Source organism: Sus scrofa, chromosome Y (genome assembly GCF_000003025.6).
Source record: "Sus scrofa isolate TJ Tabasco breed Duroc chromosome Y, Sscrofa11.1, whole genome shotgun sequence".
Classification (NCBI taxonomy): domain Eukaryota; kingdom Metazoa; phylum Chordata; class Mammalia; order Artiodactyla; family Suidae; genus Sus; species Sus scrofa.
Genome location: NC_010462.3, coordinates 6272742 through 6291574, shown reverse-complemented (window position 1 = coordinate 6291574; position 18833 = coordinate 6272742). Strand labels below are relative to the sequence as shown.

General features: G+C 49.2%; 1 long non-coding RNA gene across 1 annotated transcript; it reads right to left on the bottom strand.

Moving 5' to 3' along the window:
* On the bottom strand, nucleotides 746-4075 carry LOC110257909. Its single transcript, XR_002340916.1, has 2 exons — nucleotides 3989-4075; nucleotides 746-2516 (listed from the first exon to the last, which is right to left on the bottom strand). It is a non-coding gene; the product is annotated as an uncharacterized LOC110257909 (long non-coding RNA).

Below are 18833 nucleotides of genomic sequence, written 5' to 3'. Positions count from 1 at the left end.
ATCGCCAAGGCAGAGATTGCTGCGTTTACAAAACCCATGTTCCAAATGCATAACTAATTAGATTCTTTTAAGGCATGTGAGGTTTAAATCTGATTTTCACACCAGTCTTTCTTCGGAGCTTGATTACTGACGTACCCAGCAGCGTTTATTTCCGAATAAATTTTCTTCATCTAAACATCCAGAAAGTCAAAAACAAACAAACAGAGCTGTGTGCACAGCCTGGATGGTGTCAGCCTCTATCAAGTCACTTGTTCAGTTTTAATTAGTGGAAGTTTGGCTTTAGCAAGAAAAACATCGTTTTGGAACACAACTTCGTTCTGGAGTCAGAAAATTGTAATCCGTTAAGGAGCCATAAATGCCTCAAATTTCCCGCATGAAAATGGATGCTGTGGCAACTTTGGTCTAATTTTCTTTCACCTGATACAAAATGCCACTTATCAAATAGGGCTTTGGGAAAGTGTGGGACTCCCAGGGACCGTTTCTGGAAGCACAAAAAGATTTTGAATTATTTTTTGTGACATCCAGTCATCATAGAAAAGAATGGATTGCCGTATTTGTGGATCCCTTGTAAAATAGATTTTGGGTTATATTTGTGTAGATGTGTACATAAAGGGAAAGCCGATGGATGTCAAGGATAAATGACCTCTGGAGAGAGCAGGGGCAGAGGAGGATTTGGGGCTTCAAATCTCCTTCTCTGTCTTCAACATACGCACACACACACACGCACAAAACTATCCCATCCAACTATCATTGGCAACACAATGTGAAACTTTAACTGTCCAATAGGGTGCAAAATACAATAGATTTGGAATTTTAAAGGAGGATACAGATCATATGTTCACTTGCAAAGAACAGTAAGAGAGCTAGTTCCCTCCTTCCACTCCTCTTGGAAGATACGAGAATCTAGACAATGTGCTGCAGATTTTCTTGAGAGGTTTTGCTGAGCACATTTCCCCACCTTAGAAGATGCTCCTTTTCTCTATCAGTCAGCTCTGACCTAAACTATGCTGTGTAACAAACCTAAATCCCAAAGCCCTGCTGTAACAAATTGTTATTTTCCGACATATGAGTCTGCAGGTCAGCAAAAGTGGGGCTGATTTAGGCTGCCCCACTGCCATCACCACCCTAAGTGGAACCCAGTGCATAAGCTTAGTCATGTCTGTTCCACCTGGTCTCATTATTTTGGAACTAGTGGCTATCGTAGGCCTATTTTTGTAAGGTTGGAATGTAAGTGGCCACAGGGTAACCTGAACCATTTGCATTTACAGCATTTTCTGCTGATGTCCCATGAAATAAAGCAAAATGGATGCAAACTCCAAAGTCCATGGAGGAAGGAGGTGTGGACCTTCCATCAAAGAGGACTCAGGGAAAGAGAGGAAGGAAGAAAAAAAATGCTGAGCAACTCAGGCCATCAACCACACCTTCCAACCTGAAGCCTGGAGAGAAGGGACGTGTTTCCCATTTCCCCCTTCAGATCCAACCTCTGCCCTTCCCTTCCCAACTCTGTGCCCTGGGATACTGATGGACGTAGCCTGCACCTCCCAGAGTCTGTGACCCTCTGGAATCCAGGTGAGTTTAGATGGTGGGAGGCACCGGCAGGAGCTGGGAGGCAACCTTCCCTGTGTGGTTGCTGCTGCAGTGAGCTGTTTCCTCCATCAGTCCTGACTTTTGCCGGGCAGCCCCTCCACCACAGCTCTCCAACTGAACCCTGGTATCATCTGGACTTTATTTCCTCTCACTTCTCAGGCTCGGTGATAACGGTTCCTCTTCTACTTTGATAGACTCTGGGAGCCTTTGCCTCCTTCAGGACTTCCCCTAATGCTTCCCAATCGGCTGTGCAGACTCTTAATAACCCCATGGGAATGCACTTTCTATTTTCTGCTAGAAGCCTGACTGCGACAAAGCATGTGTCCTCCATTTGGAAGACACTGTAGATGTTGCATCTGAGGAGAAAATGCTGAGGGTGAGAAACAAGCTGAAGATCTACCTGGTGGCAGACTCAGGAGAGGAAGGGGTGCGATTTTGCAGGGTTTCTGAAAACCACTCCCTGCTACATAATTTTTTAGACCCTTATACCCCCCCCTCTCCTCTTCTGGAGGGATTGCTGTGTGGACGTCTTTTCCTGGGAATTTCCTTCCCCACCATCCTTGAAATCTCTGCGAGTGGTCCTTCAGAGCTAACCACAGCCAACTGCCAAGATTTCCCTGCAGGCTTCCTGGGAAAGCTGTCCCCACTGCCCACACCAGATTGGGTGCGTGGCTGGTGCAGTCTTGGGGGGGAGGGTGCCGTGAAAGACTGGGCCCCCTAAGCTGGTCATGCTCTTATGCATGTCTAGCCCAGGAATCTCACCCAGACTCCTCTCTACTGGGGACCCTTGGCCCAGGCTCGTCCCAGTGTCTCTGTCCAGACAACCTTCTCGAGGGGAGGGGGGGAGACCCTGAGCAGTTTTCTCTACTCCGACTAAATACTTGGCATTTTCCATCCTGGCTCCAGGTGTAATAATATGACCATTATACCTAGGAAAATATATAGTAGAATATATGCATAACTATGTGGAAATTAGGAAAATTCTACATGATGAAATTGCACTATTATATACTCTATAATAAATACATCATATATCCACTGATAATATAACTATCATAGACAATAAAATATATATGCATAACTATATGGAAATTAGGAAAATTCTGACAAAATTGTACTATTACATAGTCTATCATATAATATATACCGTATATTATATACCAAGTTATAACTACCATAGGTAATAAAATATATAATAGAATATATGCATAACTATATGGAAAGTAGGAAAATCCTATGTGACCAAATTGCATTACATATGCTATTATATAATATATATCCTACATTATATACCAAGTTATTATAACTATTATAGACAATAAAATATATAATATACACATAACTCTCTGGAAAGCAGCAAAATTCTATGCAACCAGATTGCAGTATATAATCTATTAGATAATATAAAACATATTATACATAATACATATACACATAATGATTATGTATACTATATACATTATAGCTCTTGCAGATAATGTAATTCAGCATAGACTATATATATTAATAATGCAAAGTGAGAAAAAAATGTTTTTTTCCTGCAAATTGCACCATGATATATGTAAATATATATTACTTCATACGTTACATATAAAATAACACATGGCATATAATGTTACATAACATTGTAACTATTATACATAATAAAATACATAGAATATGTGCCTGACTATATGGCAAGTAGGAAAATCCTTTGTGAGCAAACTGCTCCATTACACACTATATTATATAATGCAATACAGGTCATGTATTACATATCAAGTTATAATTTTTTTTCTTTTATGGCCATACCCTCGGCACATGGAAGTCCCCAGCCCAGGGACTAAACCTGCATCAGTGACCTGAGCCACAGCAGAGATAATGCCAGATCCTTAACCCACTGACCCACCAGGGAACTCCCCAAGTTGTAGTGTTATAACAAGCATAGATAATGGAATTGGTAACAGAATATGTCTATCTCTATGGAAAGTGGAAAAATCCTATGTGACTAAATTGCATTGTTATATATTCTATTATGTACTATTTACTATATATATCATTTATGTGTAATATTCCATGTTAGTATGTGAATATTACAGCTATTATAGACAGTATAATGACTAGCATAGATTATATTGTATCTATATGGCAAGGTGGGAAAAACCCTGTTTCCTACAGATCACACTATTACAAACACATGTCAGACGTTACATGTAACATACGGCATCTATCATGTTGCATAAGAAAACTGTTTTAGATGTTATGTAATAGCAATACCTGCACATCTCAGTATCTTGCTCTACTGTGTATCCCATAGGCAATACTAGATACAATATGCTACATGACAAAAGTATCCTGATAGATACATACTACAGAACAGCAGATGCTGGAGTGACCTTCAGAAATCTCCCTGCTCACTCACCCCTAAGAAAGAGTGAACCACTGCCACCGGCTAGGACAGGGGTAGACCTTATGATCATAAGGAGTGATGCTCATACACAGTGAAGTCAGGCAGGCGGAGCGAGACAAATACCACAGATATCCCTTCTGTGTCGAATATAAGACAGGACTCAGACACATCTGTAAGACAGAAACACCGGGGTTGGGAGATGCCAGCTAGGACACTGAGAATGGCCAAGCAATGAGGTCCTGCTGTGCAGCACAGGGAACTCTAGCCAGTGTCCCGGGATAGACCAGGATGGAAGGTAGTATGAGAATAAGAATGTTTATATATGTCTGACTGGGTCCCTTTGCTGTACAGCAGAAATTGGCACAGCACTGTAAATTGACTATACTGTATTTTAAAAAAATATGGGGGGGGGGGAACAGAAACAGACTCATTGATACAAAAAACTGAACTTCCAGTTACCAAAGTGGGAGGGGCAGGGATAAACTGAGCGTTTGGGATTAGCATATACCCGCTGCTCTGTATAAAATACACAAGGAGCTACTGCCCAGCACAGAGACGTGGGACTCTAACAGGACCACGCATAAAATAAACAACAGAGTCCTACTACACAGACCAGGGGACTCTAGGCAAAATTCTGTAATGAACTATATGGGGAAAAAGTCTGAAAAAGAATATCTAAGTAAAACTGAATCACTGCTATATACCTGAAACTATCACAACATTGAGAATCAACTCTACTTTGATCAAAAAAAGAAACGAAAAAATAAAGAAACCCTCTTGTTCACCGTTCTGCCCTGTCTCTGTGTGGAGTCTCTGTGGGTGGGGGCCCCACTGCTGAAGCCAGGGTGGCTGGAGCTCCAGCAGCCTCTTACTCCTGGGGTCTCCAGGGGAGGGGCTCCGGGGAGCAGCCATGAGCCCTGAGGGAGAGGGTGGAGCAGGTGAGGCATGCCCACCTGGAGCTCAGCACTTCCTGTGGGCAGGTCACCCCTACCCCGCCCCCGCCCCCACTTCAGGTCACAGAAATGTGAGCACCTGGGGCTGAGCCCTGGAAGTGCCAATACTTTTTAAAGCCTCCAGAGACCATAAAAACCTGAGATGGAGTTCCCTTCCTGGCTCAGCAGTAAGAAGCCTGACTAGTATCCATGAGGATGCGGGTTTGATCCCCGGCCTCACTCTGTGGGTTAAGGATCCAGTGCTGCCATGTGCTGCAGTGTAGGTCTCGGATTCAGCGTTGCTGCGGCGTAGGCTGGCAGCTGTATCTCTCACTCTGCCCCTAGCCTGGGACCTTGCATGTGCCATGGGTGCGGCTGTAAAAAGCAAATAAATAAGTAAATAAATAAATACAAACTAGGAAAGAATTCAACTATCTATAGAAAGAAGAGACCCACAGACACGGAGAACAGATTCATGGTTGTTCAGGCGGAGGAATCGATTGGGAGTGTGGGGTTAGCAGATGCTAATTAACGACAGACTGGATAAACAATGCGGTCATACTTACAGCACAGGGAACCATATTCAGCATCTTGTGATAAACCACCATGGAAAAGAACATGGAAAAGGACGTGTGTATATGTGCATAACTGAACCACTCTGCTATACAACAGAAACAGAATATTGTAACTCGACTCCACTTCAATAAAATAAAAAGAGGAGCTCCCATTGTGGCTCAGCGAGTTAAGAACCCCACCTAGTGTGTCCGTGAGGACCCTGGCCTCGCTCAGTGAGGTAAGGGTCTGGTGTTGCCCCAGGCTGCCGTGTAGGTCGCAGATGCAGCTCGGATCTGGTGTGGGTGAGGCTGTGATGGAGGCTGGCAGCTTCAGCTCCCATTCGACTCTCTGCCTGGGAACCTCCATACGCCACAGGTGCAGCCCTAAAAAATTTTTTTAAATACAAAAAAGAAATGATAATTGTGTGCTATACAGTAAATCCTATTTTACATACTGGGGTGGGCAGGGTGTGTCCTTCCAGAGTTGACTGAGTGTGTCCTGATGCCTTTTTTTTTTTTTTTGGTTGTGCCTGCAGCATGTACAAGTCCCAGGGCCAGGGTTGAATACAGACCACAGCAGTGATGCCAGGTCCTTAACCCATAGTTCCACCAGGAAACTCCTGGTCTCCTCTTCTCCTAAGAACCCCAGTCCTGGGGGATCAGACCCCACCCTTGTGACCTCATGTTACTTCCATCTCCTCTTGAAAGATCCCAAAAATGCTTTCATTCGAAGGTGCAGGGGTCAGGGCTTCAGCATCCACACAGGGGGATGAGTCCATAACAAGAGGTAACCAGAGAATCATCACCTGCGGCTGCAGAACCCAAGCCCGGCCCACGGCCCCCAAGTGGATCTGCAAGCTGAGTGCTCAGAATTCCCCTCCCTTGTCTCACGCCCCAGGACGGACACAGGCCCTTGGGTCCATCCAGGACTGGCAGCCACCGGAACTGCCATTATCATGGACAGGACAACGTCCACCCCTTCCCACAGGCTGGGGAGGTGGCTGGCGCCGGCCCACAACTACCTGGATTCCAGGCAGATCCTTAACCCACTGCGCCACGGCGGGAACTCCCCAATGTCCTCATTCAAGGAACTATCCAAACTGCCTATCACTGCAGAGGGAAACAAACACCTCTAGAAGGAAACAAGAGGGCATGTGTCCCGGCTGAGCCCCAGTGCCCACAATGCCCACCGCCCTCCTGGGAAGTTCCGCCACATCTGCTGTATCCATGTGACCTCCCACAGCCGGGGACTGACCTGCAGGTGGGCACCTGAGCTGAAGGAGGCCAGTTCCCAGAGCAGGCTGGATTCCCTCCAGCAAAAATGCTGGCCTGTCCCAGTCTGTGTGAGCTGCTGTCACAGGCACCATAGACTAGGGGACTGATGAACAACACAGGCTTGCTCCTCAATAGCTCTGGAGGCTGGATATCCGGGGAGGGGAAGCGCAGTTTCTGTTCCTGGAATTACCCTGGTTCCTGGATGGTGCTGGGACCTCGCAGGGGGGAGGGGAGAGGGAGCTCCCCGCAGGCTCTTATAAGGACACCAATCGCCTCCTGGGGGCTGCACCCTCATCACCTCCCCGCCCCCCAGGCCCCACCTGCTGACCCCACTGGTTGGCAGTTAGGGCTTGACATTGTATTTGGGGGGAGGGGTGCACGCGCCTTTGGTCCACAGCCAGGACTGAGGAGTCTGGAGCATCAGGGCCACCAGGCAGGTGCGATGCTCAAAGATCATGGGGTAAAGAAACGCCCTTGCAGGAATGAGGGCCACATACAAGACACACCCCCCCCCATCGGCCCCCAGTCTGCTTCCCTTGAAGCCCCCCACCCACTTGTTTCCTCCCTGTGCCCACATGTGAACACACCCGCAACTCCAGGTGCCTCTAGGAGCCTATCTTTTGCAAACGCGCCTGAATAAAAACAGGTGGAATGACCGCGCCCCCCCCCCACCCCGCAAAATGTCCCCAAATAGCACAGATCTGAAGCCACCACCCACCCAGGTCGAGGCTATTCTGAGAGGTTTCTTTTTCTACCCAGAGCGTTTAATAAGCACAGATTATCCCAGTAACTCAAGAAGGTGCTGACCAGGGCTTGGCCATCTCACAGCAGGGGTGGGGGATGGGGCGGGGCTGGTGTTATTTTAAGGGTTTGGCATAAGCACAGCAGAGAGTCTGCCTTCAAAGATATTTTAGGTGGCTTGACGCAGTCCTTAAAGGGTCAACATTAAAAGATGGGGCGGGGGGACAGAAGGAAGGGTGGCAGGGGCAGGGAGCCTGTGTGTTCCTCTAACTTAGTATCTGGGAGGACAGGGGATACACAGTCTGAGAGCTTAAATGTGGAGGTTCCAGAAAGTCATTTAAATGTCGCGAATATGGAAGCTAAGGAGAAAATGGTGTTTAGGTTGGATTAGGCGACACTCAGGGCATGACAGACTTGTTTCCTTGCCCCCAGGGTGAGGCTAAAATGTGCTACCTCAATCCTGCCAGAGACGTCTCTCTGGCACCACCAAAGCCTAATCACAGAGTTCAACGGCAACGCCTTTCAGCAGAAACCTTTAAAAAATTTTTTTTCATTATAGGTGATTTAGAAACCTTCCTTTTTAAGAAAATTCTCTACACATTTATTGTGCAGTACCATATCCTTATAGAGAACAATCAAAGCCGACCAAGCACAACGGAGAAGCCTGTCAATTATACGCAAAGCCTCCCACCACCCCTATAATGCAGCCTGCTGTCAACATTCCAAACACACCATGCAACCTTCCAACAGCCCTCAAATAAATGACGCCTTTGCAACCTGGAATTTCAGAGGATTCACAGGTACCAGCAGTAACATCCAGCTCTAGAGAACAAGGACCACCCCAGCTGTGACTGTCGCCGCTATAAAGAGTTTCTGGAGGGCAGTCACATGTCTAACTTTGATCCTGATGCCGGGAGAAGGCACAGCTGCTTTCCTTTCATTAGGACACAAGGGATGAGGGTCCAGCCCCTCTCTGCCTAGTCGGATGGGGTCATAGCACAAGTTTTGCACAACAAGCTGTGAGGAGACAGGACATGCTTCCTGTTTGAGCTAGATTATTATTTTTTTCCTCACCAAGGGCTAGATTATAAAGTATACTTGATTTACCACGTTGTGCCAGTGTCTGCTGTACAACAAAGGGACCCGGTCATCCATTTGTACACTTTTTAAAATATATTCTTCTCCTTCCTGTTGTCCCAGGAGATTGGATAGAGTTCCCTGTGCTGTACAGTAGGGCCTTGGGGCTCACCCATCCTATAGATAGTTTGGCACCTGCTCATCCCAAATTCCCTCTCTGTCCCTCTAAAGCATTTGAATGCTAAAGCGACACCCTCGCGGGCACTCTGTGTCCCCTTCCCTCTTCTGACTCATAGCTGCTTCCCCAGCGTGGGTCTTGCACGGTGGAACAGAGCCCACGGCTGACACCCCATCAGTGGACATGCAGCATGAACAGTAAGTAAAGCTCCCTTGCTTTCACCCACCCAGACACTGGTGCTACTTGTTACTGTAGCAAGTCTCTCCTGTCCTGACTGATACTGGCCGCCTAAGTAGATGGATATTGTGACTGTGGCTCCATGCAGGAAGATCAAATAATGAAAGAAAATATACTATATAACGCAGGGAACTGTCTCCAGTCACTTGTAAGAGACCATGAAGGGACATTATATAAGAAAGGGAATGCTGCAGTTCCCATCACCACTCAGAGGTTAACAAGCCCAGCTAGTATCCATGAGGATGTGGGTTTGACCCCTGGCCTCATTCAGTGGGTAAAGGATCCGGCATTGCCGTGAGCTGTGGTGGAGGTCGCAGACATGGCTCAGATCCTGTGCTGCTGTGGCTGTGGTGTAGACCGGCAGTTTTAAGTCTGATTCAACCTCTAGCCTGGGAACTTCCATATGCCAAGTTTGCAGCCCTAAAAAAGCAAAGACAAAAGAAAAAGAAAGGGAATATGTATGTATGAACGACTGGGTCACTTTGCTGTAGAGCAGAGATTGGCATAATTGAGTTGTAAATAAACTATGCTCTGATAAAAAATAAAATCAATGCTACCTTGGTTCAATGTGCATTACTGCAAAAAAAAAAAAAAAAAAAAAAAAAGGAAAAAAAAAGGAACCTGAACTCAGGTTGTGCAGATACCCCCTGCTGTGTGACCCCGGGCTCACATTTTCACTTCTCTGTCCACTTTTTTCATCTCCAAGTGGAAACCATCAAGGGGGCTTCCTCACAGAGAAGAAAGCAGTCAGTTCCCACCGTGTCCTTAGCCAGGTCCTGCCTTTGACCCACGCCTGGAATGCACAAGGGCTGAAGATTGGTGGACACCGCCTGGGCTGTTCCTTTCCGACCCTGACCCCTCCCTTCCCTCCTCTTGTTCAGGGCATTTTGGAGAATAACTGAGATTCAAGCCATCACTTCCCTACTCAGCACCCATGCTGCTGGCCTCTGGCTCAGCCGTGGAGGGGGAGGGGGGAGGAGGAAAGAAAAATGGACACGCACTAAAATACTCATCCTGAAACCTCCCTCTCCTTACGGAGCCGGCGACCCTCTTTCACTTCTTCTCTGGTGTCATCTCGCCACCAACCCCCGACGGTTCTGGCTCCCACCTGCCTCTGAAAACGCTTCCCTCTTTTCCTTCCCTGGACCTGTGGGTCCTGAACGGCCCTCCCCTCACTTCCTCTGCTCTGACTTCTGTTTCTCTCCTGCCTCCCTCTTCCTCGACCTGCCTGTGAATTTTTGTTCGCATTGGATGGATTTCGTGTCTCCACTGAAACACATCTGGCTCTGGACACAGCTCTTGGGAGGCGGGTATTCGAGGCTTTTAAGGGACCCCCCCCTTTACCACTTGCTTTTACTTACATATTTGTCTACATATCTCTTTACGTATTTATTGTCTTTTTAGGGCCACACCTGCAGCCTATGGAAGGTCCCAGGCTAGGGGTCGAATCAGAGCTGCAGGTCTACACCACAGCAACACTGGATCACAGCCACATCTGCAACCTGCAACCACAGCTCACATCAACCCCCTGTCCCCAGCCAGGGATCAAACCCACATCCTCATGGATGCTAGTCGGGTTCATTACCTCTGAGCCACAACAGCAACTCCTACCCCCTGCTTTGAAACCCAGTGATCCAGGCGCTGCCCTGCAGAGCTTTGTCTGGAGCTTTGGAAACCATGGTAAACCCAAGCCCTTTAAAACCGAAATCTTCTCTGCACACTTCCCATGCTCTATTCCGCCCCCCCCATGCCGAAATCCCTCCCCCATCTCCGTTTATTTCCCTCTCTCCCCCCCTGCCCTGTGTCTTTTTCTCTCCGTTTCTCTTCTAATTTCCATCTATTTCTCTCTCTCTCTCTCCCTGTTTCTCTCTGCCCCCTCCTTCCCTCCCCAACATCCCTGTAAACACGGCCATACATCCCGTCTCTGGTTCCCATACGCTGAGAAGATGGATGGTTCTGTCGCCATGGCAACACGTAGCCCCCAGAAACAAAGTTTTGACTCCACGTAATTTAGCCGTGGACGTGCTTGGCCAGCTAACCACCCAGCAAGACCCTCGCTCCAGAAAGGCAGCACAGCGAGGAGAGGCCGAACACGCCTGCTTCTGCATGCCAAGCCAACGCCATCAGCCAGGCCGTCACCCCATGTCCCCTCAGAGGTCCCCGCTCTGCTCTGGGCATGGAGCTGGCACCCGCTGGGCCCTCGTCCCCAGAGCGGTGCGTTCTGCTTCCTGTCAGGAGCTTGCAGGCTGAGACACCCCGAGGTCACACCACGTCCACCCGCCCAGCGTCCTCGGTGGCCACGTGTCTGATTGCACGCCATCCCTGCCACGGCCCCTCCCGCAGGTCACACCACTGCCTCCGTGACTCACAGGCTGAGATTGTGGCCACAGAATGGGACAGGGGACACACGCCGAGGGCTCCGTGTGGACGGGCCACATTGGGAGGCTCCGTGTCAAGCTGCACGTTCTCCCATCTGCTCCCCCCGATCAGGTGCCCCCACCATGTAACCCTCCTGGTGACGGGGACCAGGCACCGTCTCTGCTGACTCCTGCCTGTGCGCAGAAGCGTTGTGCCCAGTGGCCGGTCACCTGCCTTCCCACCCCGGGAACACTGGCCTCTTGTGCGAGCACCCCCACCGCCCATCCCTGGAGCTCACTCCTCTTCTCAGACTGAGACTCTGCTCTCTTTGAACACTGGTTCCGCGTCCCCAGACCCTGGACCCCCCCCCCCAACCCCTTCTGACTCTGTGTCCATGGGTCTGATGACCCCAGGGACCTCCTCTAAGTGGAATCCCACAGGACATGCTGTTGGTGACTTTCGTATTTCACTGAGCACCGTGTCCTCAAGGTCCAGGCATGGTGTAGCCTGTGTCAGGACCTCCTTCCTTTGTGTGGCTTGGTCGTCTCTGCCATGTGCATGGACCCTGTTCTGTGGATCCATCCACCAACCCACACGTCCATCTGAGGCAGAATCCTCACTCAGGGAGTCAGTGTGGGAGCAGGGGCTTGGATGCATCCTTTGATATGGCCATTGGTGAACACGTGTGGCTTAAGGGCTCCAGGGAGTAACTTCCCCACAGGTCTCGTTTACTGTAGGGACTGGACCTACGCCCAGATGGACATTCATCCCTAAGCCCCTGTGACCCAGTCTATGGGAAAAGAAGGGCAAAGAACCCTGACACTTAGAGGACATTTCCACCCCTAAGACCCCTGGTGGACAGGGACTGATACAGGTAACCGGGCAAGGCCAATGGGAGAAAGCCACATGTTTCTGGACCCCATGTGGGGAACCTCCATCTTCAACGGATAAAAACCCCTATAGGACAAGAGAAGGGGGCTCTTCTTTCCCTCCCAGCCTGTCCTGGGAGCTGTGTGCTATCCTGTAATGAAGACTTCACTTGCTTGCTCCTTGTGTGTTTGTACAATTCATTCTTCAGCTGCGAACGAACCCGGATTCCGGTAACATCTTTCTGGCATCACACCCACCCCATCCACCCACCCACCCCTCCCTCCCTCTTGGCCACTGTGAATAATTCTGCCGTGAACCCAGATGTGGACGTTTTTCTAGGAGACGCTGCTTCCATTTCTTTCCATCTCACACCTTTGACCTGTTTTCACCCACACAGACCCCTCTCCCCAGGGCTGTTTAATAATCCAAAGTCAGGGCGAACTCTCCTGAATTTAATTTCCCTGAGATGCCATTTCATATGCAAATAGAGAATCTGCGCCAGGCACATGACAGAGAAGTGACAGGGCACTTCTCTCTTTCGCCCCCCAAAGCTCGATGAGAACTGTGCTCCGTGCACGGTTCATCCCCACATTAGGATGCCTGCCAGGTCCGGCTCTGCCTCTAGGTTTCTTCATTCTTTCAACCCCTCCGGGTTCACCTGATGGGCTTTCCCAGTAATTGAAAAAATGGAAATGAGCCTGACCACCAGGGACCAGGTCCAGGAACCCACCGCATTTCTCAGAAAGGGGGCTTTTGTGGCCATGCAGTGGAGAGGGGCTCCCTCCCCCCCACCCAGTGCTGGTGGCACCTGCCAGCCACCCGTGTCCTGGGCTAGTTCGAGATGGGAGGCTGTTGGAAGTGGTGGAACCCAGCTGGACCCTGGGCACACAAGCCTCTGCGTCCCCCATGTCTTGTTTTTAGGCAATAAGTTTCCAGGCTCTTCCCTGAGCCCCAAAGGGCAGGTGCAGATCAGGGAAGGGAGGGGATGCAGAGATCAGGGAAGGGAGGGGATGCAGAGACCAGGGAGGGGCCGTCAGGAGACAACTGTGCCTCCTGGGGGCAGGTCCTGGTTCCCCCTCAAGGGATACACACAGCAATCTCTTTGAGCTCTTCTGCACAACTAAACCCCCAACAAGTGAGAGCCAGAGAGGAAGACCCCCAGCACCAGTCCTGGGGCCCCTAGACACCAGCTCTGAGGAAGAATGCAAGTTTGCACCCACCCTGAACCTTACCTGTGGGCATATTTTCTACTCCCCAAACTCTAAAACCATAAGGGTACCATAAACAGAGAGCCACACCTGTGCCATATGCAAGTTCCCAGGCTAGGGGAATCAGCTGCAGCTGCCGCTCTACAGCACAGCTCATGGCAACGCCCGATCCTTAACCCACTCAGCAGGGCCCAGGATTGAACCTGCATCCAACATGGCTTCTAGCTGGGGTTTTAACCCCCTGAGCCACACCGGGAACTCCAACATACACTTCAGTTGAAGACAAATTGAGCATCAATGCAAGTGTCCTGCAGCAGTGCTCCTGGAGACAGGGCTGAGGGTTAAGGCGAGAAATGCGATCCTGGTAATTTCCGGTTCTGCACCAGCCCCCTCGCTGGAAGCCACGCCCAGAGGGTGGAGACATTGCTCCAGACACACCTAATTCACTTTAAAGGCCCAGCAACATTCGCCAAAGTCCACCCATCTCAGCCACAGAGCAAAAGCCAACCAACTTGAAAGAACGGAAATCCTGCAACATAGTTTCTCTGATTGCAAGGGAACTAGACTGGGAGTCAGGAAGAGAAGGTTATGTGAAACCCTCACTGTTGGTAAATGAAACAGCACACTTCACAATCACCCCCAGGGGAGTTCCCACTGTGGTGCAATGGAATCGGAGGCATCTTGGAAGCACTGGGATGCCGGTTTGATCCCTGGCCTGGCACAGTGGGTTCAGGATCCAGCGTTGCTGCGGCTGCAGCTCAGGACACAATTGCGGTTGGGATCTGATCCGTAACCCAGGAGCGCCTTATGCCATGGGGCGGCCAAGAAAGGAAAAAAGAAAAGATAATAAGCCATAGGCCCAAGGAGAGTCGGGGAGGGGGGACTGGAAAATATTTTGAGGTGTATGATAATGCAAATATGGAGTTCCCGTCGTGGCTCAGTGGTTAATGAACCCAACTAGTATCCATGAGGATGCAGGTTCGATCCCTGGCCTCGCTCAGTGGGTTAAAGATCTGGCATTGTGATGGCTGTGGTGTAGGTGGGTGGCTGCAGCTCAGATTCCACCACTAGCCTAGGAAGCTCCATATACCACAGGAATGAAGGCATTCAAAACACAAGAGAAACTTTGTGAAATGCTCCTTTAGCAATGTTTAAAGGAGTATGTGCCATGTCCAGTGTTTGCAGGAAGGAAAAATAAGGGTTTTCCATCAATATTGTATCCTCTTACTTTAAGAAATTAAAGAAAAGCATTCTAAATACAAAATGGGTAGGAGGAAATACTAGAGACAATAAATTAACGAAACTGAAAAAGAGAAGATCAATAGAGTCAATCAATTGAATCAAACACCAGTTCTCTGACGGGTCAATAAAGCAGACCCACCTCTACCCACGTCAATCCAGGAAATAAGAGCATCACAGCCCAGATCTGAAGGAGGCGGCACAGAAATCACTCAGACCCACCGACTGCATTAAAAGACCAATCAAGAAAACATTATTAACAAGTTCACATCCACTTCCCCCAAAGACAAACTGCTGAAGTTTACTCAAGAAGAAATGAACAAATGCCATGACTTTGCAAAGGATTTAAGTTTATAGTTAAATATTTCAGGTTAAACCCCCCTCCAAACCCAGATGGCTTCAGAGGCAAATTCTACTAAATAGTCAAAGGTGGAGAAAAGAAATCTCTATTCTGTACAAACATTCCCGGAAAAGCGAAGTGGAGGAAATACCAATTCATTCTGTTAAAGATTTTGGCACATTTCCTGCCGAGAACCTTTTGCCAAGAGCTTTATTTGCTAATAATATCTTAGTCTTTTTTAAAAAAATTGTAATCAGACTAATGCCGGCATCCTCAGATGTGACAAATCCAAACCATCAGGATGAAGAGAGTAATTCCCATGACAAGAGGAGGACTTCTCTCGCAAAAATGGGCCATTTGGTTTAATATGTGAAAAAAAATCAAGGCGAGTTCCCACTGTGGCTCAGTGGGTTAAGAACCCAACATAGTCTCTGGGAGGATGGGTTCCATCCCTGGCCTCACTCCGTGGGTTGAGGATCCAGCTGCAACCTGTGGCCTAAGTCAGAGATGTGGCTCGGATCCAGCGTGGCTGTGGTGTAGACCGGCAGCTGCAGCTCCCATTTGACCCCTAGCCTGGGAACTTCCATATACCACAGGTACAGCCCTAAAAAGAACAAAATATAATAGAAATAAAAATGAAATAAATCAAGGTCATACCCCGTGACGAGAAAACAAAATGTGAGAAGTCTGAGATCCCAGTAGATGCGGGAAAGACATTTGGCAAATGTCTACATTCTTTTAGGTTTTTTAAAAAAACTCTTCTTAAAATAGAACAAGAGAAAACCTCTTCAACGTTAAAAAGAGCATCTACCCAACCCCACAGCTATGACCCCTCCTGAAACACTGCTTCTCGGGCAGCAGCAGGAGGGGCCAGGAAGGCCAGCCGGTCTCTCAGACAACGTCCAAGCCGACAACCGCAGCTAGAAACACACTCCACAATCTAGACAAAGGTGGATAAATGTGTGCCCACACGTCACACACACACAACCATCTTATAATCTATTTATCCTGGTGTCTCTTTATATAGGATAAGAGACTCAAAAGTCTATAAATAACAGACTAGAATATAGACAGACTAGGATATAGACAGACTCTCCCCCATTCAATGATAAGAACACAGCAAGGTTAAATGGGTACCAGATTTCAAGGGCCACCCCCCTCAGGAAGAGGCACAGAGGTGGCAAAGGAGCTCGTGAGAAGATGCATGAAGATGGCAGGGGAGGGAAAGTCATTTTCCCGGAGTTCCCGTTGTGCTCAGCAGGTTGGGAGCTTGGAAGAGGGTTACCTGGAATGGTTCTTTGTTTTCACGTCCAAGAAAACATTAAACCTACCGCATCTGGGGTCAGTGTTGCTGGTGTGCATGTGGGCTCCTGGCAGAAACCCACTTGGGCACACAGCCCGACGCCTCACTCTGCACGTGTGTTACCCCCTTGTGTCTCCCCTCGGAAGGGCACAGCGAGGCTGACCTCGAGGCTGGGGACCAGAGGCTCGGAAAGGGAGCTGATGGTCTCAGGGGACCCAGGCCAGGTCCCCAGGGTGGAGGAGCCCACTTCGGAGGCAGAGCCCCCGGGGGTACGTGCGTGTTACAAAATGTCTAGGTGTTATCGCCCCTCTTACCCCGTGTCTTTAATGCCCGCATCCTCTGCCCCCGAGATCTCTTTGTTGCCACACCCACAGCACGTAGAAGTTCCTGGGCCAGGGATCAAACCCATGACACAGAGCGACACCACCAGACCCTTAACCCCCCGAGCCACCAGGGAGCTCCAAAGATCTTGAGTAACTCGTGTGTTTGCACATGACCAGGCCATGCAGCCACGTTTAAAGAGCTGTTATCTGTGACAGTGACGGATGCGCCAACACTGCTGGTGTAGGATGGGATGCTGAGCCTCTGCCCTGTCAACACCAGGTTTATCCAAGTTCTGACTGGCTTATCTATTTTATAACCGGACGGGGACGTCATGTACAGTGTTAGCAGTGTGGTCAATCCCACTGTAACAACTACTCTGGGAGTTCCTGCCGTGGCTCAGCGGAAGCGAATCTGACTAGGATCCATGAGGACGCAGCTCCATCCCTGGCCTCACTCAGTGGGTAAAGGATGGGGCGTTGCCCTGAGTTGTGGTGTGGGTCACAGATGCCCATTGGATGCCCTGTGGCTGTGGTGTACACCTGTAGCTGCAGCTCTGATTCGACCCCTAGCCTGGGAACTTCCATGTGCAGCAGGTGTGGCCTTAAAAAAAACTGTATGAGGACAGACAGTTACCAGACCCATGGTGGGGACCCTTTCATTTCCAAATGTCAGGTCCAGGTGACACACATCCGAAACTGAGCTGATCTTCCAGGCAGACTCTATCCCAGCATTTAGTTTCCTGATTGGACTTGGTTTACTCGGGCAGGTGTTTGTCTAAGGAACACCCACCCCCACGTGCTTCCAGCCACTGAGGGACTCGGGGTGTGTGGGGAAGGATGGATGCATTTCAGGGGCACAGAACCAGCCATGCGAGGAACCAGCGCTGGCCGGTGTCTGACTGGAAACCAGTATCATGATGAGATCTTAATACGATGTTTCTTGTGCAGCTACGGAAGGTTTTCAAAGCTTCCCTCTATCTGTGTCTCTTAACTTCTCCATGGCAAGTTTCCACGGTAGCTTTCAGTCTGTCTGGAAGACTTATGAGCAGAAGATCGGACACCAAGAAGAAACACACTCTCCCCATGGACGCTGGTCATCAGTCTTCTGGAAGGAAGGAGACACTGCTGAGCGACCACTGGTGCCCACGGGGACCCTTCTCCACTTTTTCTTTTTGGGGCAGCACCTGTGCCATGTGGACATTCCCAGGCTAGGGGTCGAATCAGAGCTGCAGCTGCCAGTCTACACCACAGCCACACGGGATCCAAACCACATCTATGACTTACACCACAGCTCACAGCAATCATGGATCCTTAACCGAGCGAGGCCAAGGATCCAACCTGCAACCTCATGGATACTAGTTGGGCCCTTAACCCACTGAGCCACAACGGGAACTCTGGGGACCCTCTCCCTCTTTCGGTGAGGAATACCTCTCAGGTGGGGTGCTAGAGTTAAGTACTTTCTTCCCCCAGATGGGTCTGGGCCATCGTTCTCCAGAATCTGAAATATATCGTGTGTGCACCTTTGGTTTTGTGGACATCACCAGCAATCAATTCTCAAGGTGGTAAGACCTCGAAATGGATATACTTGCAACCCCCCCAGACTCTACATGCACCAATATGCCATCAGAATTGAAAATTCAGGCTCCTCCCCAAGGTGGAAACTTTCCAGTTTTGAGGCTGCGTGCCATTTGCTTCTCAGTGCCTGCGAATCTCCACCCTAAGCAGCGTGATCTCCTCTTATGATGAGAGAACAGGAGGTTTATCTGGGTGCATCTCCCTCTCGGCTCTGCACCTTTCCACAAAGGCTTTCAGAATCTGAGAGGGGCACTTGTGCTTTAAAATAGCATCTTTAAGAGACTTGGTCACTATCGACCAGAGTTCCTTCCACCTGACAACCCAGGGATGTGTTTCCATCACCCTAACGGCCAACTCTGGCAAAGAGCCCTCTCTGTTCTCTCCGCACTACCAGCTGAGATGCAGAGCCGCTTATGTTGTTATATCCAGTTTCACTAGTGGCCACCCCAACCTGGGCACTTTTGTGCAATCCCCAGAGAAGACCCGATGGTCTCTCTCATGGTTTCTTTGGAAATGAGCTGATTTTGAAACCCATCAATGATCAAGGGATAGGGATGAAAGGGCTGTGTCTCCAAAGGTCCTTCTGTAAGCGCATCTCTTGGCTGTGTTGATGGCGAAGGTTCAGGGGAATGGAGGCAGGCGAGGGT